This window comes from Girardinichthys multiradiatus, chromosome 17 (assembly GCF_021462225.1).
Source record: "Girardinichthys multiradiatus isolate DD_20200921_A chromosome 17, DD_fGirMul_XY1, whole genome shotgun sequence".
Lineage (NCBI taxonomy): Eukaryota > Metazoa > Chordata > Actinopteri > Cyprinodontiformes > Goodeidae > Girardinichthys > Girardinichthys multiradiatus.
Genome location: NC_061809.1, coordinates 300524 through 307472, shown reverse-complemented (window position 1 = coordinate 307472; position 6949 = coordinate 300524). Strand labels below are relative to the sequence as shown.

At 40.6% G+C, this 6949-nt stretch overlaps 1 long non-coding RNA gene across 1 annotated transcript; it reads right to left on the bottom strand.

Annotated features, from left to right (window-relative positions):
* Positions 1-1073: 1073 nt before the first annotated feature.
* Positions 1074-1683, bottom strand: LOC124883151. The gene is made up of 3 exons (XR_007042090.1): positions 1614-1683; positions 1212-1534; positions 1074-1138 (listed from the first exon to the last, which is right to left on the bottom strand). It is a non-coding gene; the product is annotated as an uncharacterized LOC124883151 (long non-coding RNA).
* Between the last annotated feature and the right edge of the window lie 5266 nt (positions 1684-6949).

Genomic DNA, 6949 nt, shown 5'->3' with positions numbered 1-6949 from the left:
GTCAGTCTCCCCTTACTTACTGACGGACCTTGCCTTTTGGTCCCGTGGGACGAATAGAGCAGTCAGCCAGGAGATGCTCAGATGAGCCACAGTAGAAACACTGATTAGTCTGGTGGTGTCTCAATCTTTCCTCCGGGGAAAGCCGAGTCCGCCCAATCTGCATGGGTTCTATTTCTGTAATATGTGAAACTGAGGTGGGGCAAGACGTTTCAGTGATTTGGCTAGGAGGACGGATCCTAACGGTGCTCTGTTCAAGTCGGGATCTTTTTCTTTTTCTCTCTCTCATTCGATTATCGAGTCTGACGACTAAATTGATTAGTCCATTCAAAGTCTTGGGCTCGTCAATTAATGCCAACTCATCCTTTAACGGATCGTTTAAAGACTGGAAGAAGGCTGCTCTGAGTGCACAGTCATTCCAACCAGAGGCTGCTGCGAGGGTGCGAAAATTAATGGAGAACTCTGCCACTGACTGGTTTCTCTGTTTAATTGACCATAATTTACGTGCAGTGGCAGTTAAATCAATTTCACAGGAAAAGACCTGTCAAAACTCCTCCTCAAAATCAGAGAATGTACAACCAAAATCTAGACAGTTAGAAAAACACGCCTCCGCCCATCTCAGGGCTTTACCGGTGAGTAACCCCAGAACTTAAGAAATCTTTACTGAGTCAAATGGAAAAGGATGTGGGGAGCGATTAAATACAGGAGTACATTGGAGGAGGAAACCCTTACAATCACCTTTCTCCCCGGATAATTTTTCAGGATTTGGGGAAGTGACATCACGTGAGTGCGGAAGTTGCTGGGAGACCGGAGAGGCTGCAGAGCCCTCTAAAGCTGGGGCGGTGAGGTTGCTTAGGGTGTGCTGAAACAGGGAGGTTAGTTGTTCGATCTGCTGATTGGTTTGTTTTTGCTGTTCAAAAAGAGAACGGAGGGAAGAGTAATGAGTTGTGATTTGATGATGTTGTTCTGAAAGAGTTCTCCTGAATGCTTCTGCTGGGTCGGGTTGGCCAGAGTGTTCTGTCATAATGTTTTGAACAGATTTGACCCACATGCAGAAAGCAATTCAGGAGACAGAGTTCAATGGTAAGGAGTTTATTAACAGTATGTTGAAATGTGCAGGAAACTGGAACCGGGATACCAACTGTAAAATAAACAGAACCGTATGTAAGGGGAAACTCTGGAGCTATATTCTTTAAATGATAATTCTGTCTTACTGATTTGAAGGAGAGATCCGCCAGAGGGGGGTGGAGAGAACAGGAGGTTGTTTACCCGTGGGACTGGAGACAGTGAACACTGGTGTGCCAGGATGATTGATGGTCCCAGAGTTTCTGTAGTTGGTGCAATGGAAGAAGGAGGGTGGACAGGGTTCGCAGAGGGAGATCCACGGAACGAAGGAATCAGGAGACTGCCATCTGGTTTGATCCAATGAGGTAACAGGAGGCTTGAGTCTTGGTTCATGGAGCTGGATAGTTTTTTTTCCAGAAGACGGTAATCCAGGCAGGGCTCGATGCTGAAGACAAAGTCAGGTTCAGGTAACCTGCAAGGCAACAAATCCAAAATTACAAAGAGCAAAGTAAGATCAAGGCAAGGCAAAGGAAATGTGGCTTGAGATGTACCACAAAGGGCAACACTCTGGCAGTGAGTTGCTGGCAGCCTCCTCCTTAAATACTCCTCAGCAGATCATCAAGGAGATAGAGAACACCTGTCACCTCTCCTCCGGTTCCAACACCATCTAGAGGCTAAGAACAGAAATAGCACCAAACAGACAGACATGGCACAGATCCTGACAAATAAATAGTTTAAACTGTGTTTTCATGCATGGCAGCCATATTAGAAATTGAAATTGAAATTTTCAGGGTGCGTTTGTGTTGTATTTCAGACTGGGTATTCTGAAAATCCAACTACCGTGTACATTTGTAAGCCATTAGGAGGTCCAATATCACCTTGAGACAAGATAACTTAAAAACGCTGATAATCAACTAGATTGTTATTAGCTTGACAATGTATTTCTCAGCATTTTGTACTCAAACCTTGCTTTTCCTGGTTTTGGATTTGAGATGGTAAACTCCTTTCATTTTTTTCTGGCTGCATCTTTTAAAGTGGGTGTGTATGTACTACCTTTGTTAATAAAGTTGTGTTTAAAGAACACCAATAATTTCAGATCTGTTTAGAACACCAAGGACATATTTAAAACATGTAATTTGTACAACGTTTATGAGACCTTTACTTTTTCTACTGGCAAAGCTGCTACAACATCCAAGCTGAATGTCCAGCTAAGCGATCACTTTGCTCCAAAGGACAAAATCTCAGAGGAACCTTATGAATAAGTTATTAAATTCAGCTTTATAAAGCCTAGATGTACCAGAGCATCCCTTGATTTGGGAGCATTACCTTCGTAATCCTCTTAGTGGTGGGAAAGTGGTTTAATGCGCCCAGTCTTTATGACAGCCACACAAATGGGGGATCACGTTAGTCTTAGGGGCCCTAGAGGGGAGGCCGTCCGTCTCGCTCACCAAAAACTTTATATCCAGGATGGCTCTCCGGTCAGCCATGTGAACCCGCTGACTCTTTGCTCGCCTCCATCATGGAGTGAGAAAGTACATCAGGCAGACAGATGGAGTGACGTTTCAGAGGTCAACCGTTAACTAACCTAAGCATAAAAACTATTCTGTCTGTTTAAAACAGAAACACACTTAATGTACAGTATATACAGTTTTATCAATCATTTTAATTTACAATGTAAAATTTACTGTTTGGCCACAAAAGCTAAGCTGCTGTTTATGTGAGCCTAAGTACTTTGGGTATGATTCACATCATCATTCACAGGTGCTGAATATTCTAATCAATTGTAACTAATTGTTGGCACTTTAGCTCCAGTCATATGTCAGTAAATGTTAAAAAGTCTACATTACATAAAAGGGTTGGAAAGACGTATAAAGTGTGAAATGATTTTTTGAAGTTTCAGTGCTCACACGGTTCCTGCTGCTCGGCTTCGTGATGCTCTGCCTGCGTGTTTGTGTATCTGTCCATGATCGAGTAGTTCTTAAAACATGAAGCCAGTCTCAACATTTCACTTTCCACCAGTGGGGATGGGAAAAAGAAACAAAGGAAATACAAAGGTGTCTTGGTTCACATTGCACTATAAGGTCAGGTCACTGTGTGGGCAAAGACGTTAGTGCTTATCAGCTACAATTCACACATAATGTGTTGTGTACAATTCATTAGTGGTACCGGAGTTCCCACTTTCACACACTGATGGCAGTTGTTTTATTGACCTTTATTTAAACAGCATCTTTGACACACACACAGTCACTTTATAAGGTACACTTGTGCAATTTCTTGTAAAATACACAATGAATCAGCCAATCACATGGCAGCAACTCAATGCCTTTAGTCATCCAGACAACGTGAAGATGACTTGAAGTTCAGCTGACCATCATAGTGGAGTGGATATTGCATGATTGTTGGTGCCGGACAGGATGGTCTTTCAACATTTCAAAAATTGCTGATATACTGGAATTTTAGTGCGCAACCATTTACAGAAAATGAACTAAAAAAATCTAAATGTCAGCAGTTGTGTGGATGAAAAAGTGTTGTTCATGTCAGAGGAGAAACTCGTTACAACCAAGGTATGTGGAATACTGTCTCTCAATGCAAATATGTTGAACCATACAGCAGATGGGCTACAATATCACAAAGCTTGAATCTTCTCAAACTTGTATCTTGTATCTTGAACATGACAAAGAGTTCACTGTTCTCAAATGTTCTCCATAGTCACCAGATATTAATCCAATGGAGTATCTTTTGGATATGGTGGAAGGGAAGATCAACATTATTAATGCACTGTTGAGAAATCTTCTGCAACTGCTTGATACCATATTGTTAATATGGACCAAAATCTCTGAGCAGTGTTTTATGTTCCATGCTGAATTAATGCTATGAAAAATGGAAGCAGTTCTGAAGACAACCCTGTGTCTAAACCAGCAAGGTGTTCCTAATAATATAGCTAGTGAGTATATAGAAGTTGCACTAAATTTCTGGTGTTTATTTTAAAATGTAACTATGCTGATCAGACATACATCTATTTCCAGTTCTAGGAGAAGAGGTGAAGGTATTAGAACGCTGCAGGAAGATGTACAACTGTCACTCAAAATTGCAAGGCCAGATGTATAACACTGTGTTTAGTTACGCAAGATATTGACTTACTTGTATATAGACTCACCAGATATATGGAGATTAAAATGTCATTTGGATTATACCGGTGAGGTCATATGGTATCAAAGAGAAGCCAGGTGATCATAACTAAATTGGATGAACTACCAGAGGGGAACATTAGGGACTTTCAAGACAACTACAAATACCTTGGGTGGCAAGAAAGTAAAGTAGATCCTGAAAAGCCAGCTGAATGGTAAAAACATCCTCCAAGCCATCAATATCGAATGCCCTGCCAGTCATCAGATACCCCTATTGGATAATTGCCTGATCAAGACAGGAAATAGTTGTCAAGACAAGGAAGCTCCTCAATACATGGAGGGTTTCATTTAAAGCAAACACTCTGGGACTGTATATTAAGCAGAAGGAGGCAGCCAGAGGAACATTGAGCACCAGAGTCACCCTACAGGATGTAACAATAAAGATCCTGGAGTGCATCTAAAAAATGGTCATCAATGCCGAACTGCTAAATGAATGTCCAAGGCAGCGGAAACTGTATGTGAAAGAGGTGGACTGTAAAGAACTATCATGCAATTGATGAAACCCTGCATTGCGAAGTGTCTGATATCAACCAATAGAAAGAGGAACAGCAGAGAAACAGGCACTTCACACAAAATGAATAGAGGCTATAGTGTCTACAATATGAGACGGAATCCAAGATCCTCCTATTACAGTCCAGCACATAATTGCTGATTAAAATCCAAAGCATATATGGATCACCGTATCCCAGTAGCTCGAATGGGGTACCGGTGTCAAGTATAGTGTCAAAGTGAGAAGCGCCACCAAGTAAGGGTAAAATGGTTGGGCTAAGGTAAGACTTCGAGATCCATACATGTGATGGCTAATTGGAAATAGGGAAGTAATGATAGCATCATCACAAACAAGAAACACAAGAAGCTTGAGAAACACCATGAGCTAAAAGAGGGAACAGAGAAGTTGTGCAAAGTCAAAGCCTCAGGGATCCTAACAATATATTAATAACAAAATATTTCAAAACGTCTATTTATTTAAACACTGCATCCCATTCTCCACCAGAGGTTGTGCAGTGCAATTATTGAGGACTGATTTAAACCATTAGTTTACTGAAATTCCAACATGAAGGGTTTACTTCAGGTTTTTTGAAGTGAGGTTCTGTGATGTTATTATGAGCAACATTTGTATTACCTGTAGTACCTTGATAGAGTTAGAAAGCTGATAAACACAGACAAGTGTTAAGTAAGACACAAGTGAACCAAGTAAGTTTGACTTGCAAGGGAGAGACAGTCCTCTGCCAGCACAGCAACTTTCTTCTCACAAAGGGAGAAATCCTTGAACCAGCCTTTTATTTAAAACTCACATTCCTACAAGTAAAAAGCGGGAATCGGTTCTGCCAATTCTTCCAGAGATTTCAACTTAAAAATGTAGTCATTCTCATATATGGTATAAGCTTGTCATGTCCAGGGAGTGATTCACTCTAGACCGCATTCTTTAACCTTCCACAAACTCTTTCACACTAAATAACAATCATAAGAATCATCTTAGCTAGAGTAGAACTTCAAACATAAACGTGGTTTAAACTATACAATGATAACTTATATACATTGTTGTGGAATTTTCTTATCAAAGTGGGTAGAAGTTGACTCATAACAAGAGAAAATCCGGACTTTGTCTTAATAAGTTTTATTCAAAGGCATTCAGCGTTTGAAGACCCTGACACTGAGGTTAGTCAGTGAAACAGAGCCCTGATCAACATTTACACACAGTATTTATACCAAACATTACAGTGTTATCTCAACTTCAAAGAGTCTGTGTTTTATGACCCCAGACCCTTCTCGGGTTCAGAGGTGACAAAGTTATCTAGGAACAGACCTAACTGCTCTTTCAAAGGCATCACCCTAAATGATGGGTTTTAACCATTAAACTTCTGATAATGGCTTTACAGCTTCCTTCTCTAACACAGATGTTCTGAGGAGTGAGGTAACCTAAAGGTCACACACTTTGGAGCACTTAATAAAAGAATTTCCATCACAACATTTTTCCCAAAATACCTGTAGTAGAATATGTCACCTTACTGTGAGCTTGTTGAAAATGAAAATACAGGTCCTTCTCAAAATATTAGCATATTGTGATAAAGTTCATTATTTTCCATAATATAATGATGAAAATTGAACATTCATATATTTTAGATTCATTGCACACTAACTTAAATATTTCAGGTCTTTTATTGTCTTAATATGGATGATTTTGGCATACAGCTCATGAAAACCCAAAATTCATATCTCACAAAATTAGCATATTTCATCCGACCAATAAAAGAAAAGTATTTTTAATACAAAAAACGTCAACCTTCAAATAATCATGTACAGTTATGCACTCAATACTTGGTCGAGAATCCTTTGGCAGAAATGACTGCTTCAATGCGGCGTGGCATGGAGGCAATCAGCCTGTGGCACTGCTGAGGTCTTATGGAGGCCCAGGATGCTTCGATAGCGGCCTTTAGCTCATCCAGAGTGTTGGGTCTTGAGTCTCTCAACGTTCTCTTCACAATATCCCACAGATTCTCTATGGGGTTCAGGTCAGGAGAGTTGGCAGGCCAATTGAGCACAGTGATACCATGGTCAGTAAACCATTTACCAGTGGTTTTGGCACTGTGAGCAGGTGCCAGGTCGTGCTGAAAAATGAAATCTTCATCTCCATAAAGCTTTTCAGCAGATGGAAGCATGAAGTGCTCCAAAATCTCCTGATAGCTAGCTGCATTGAC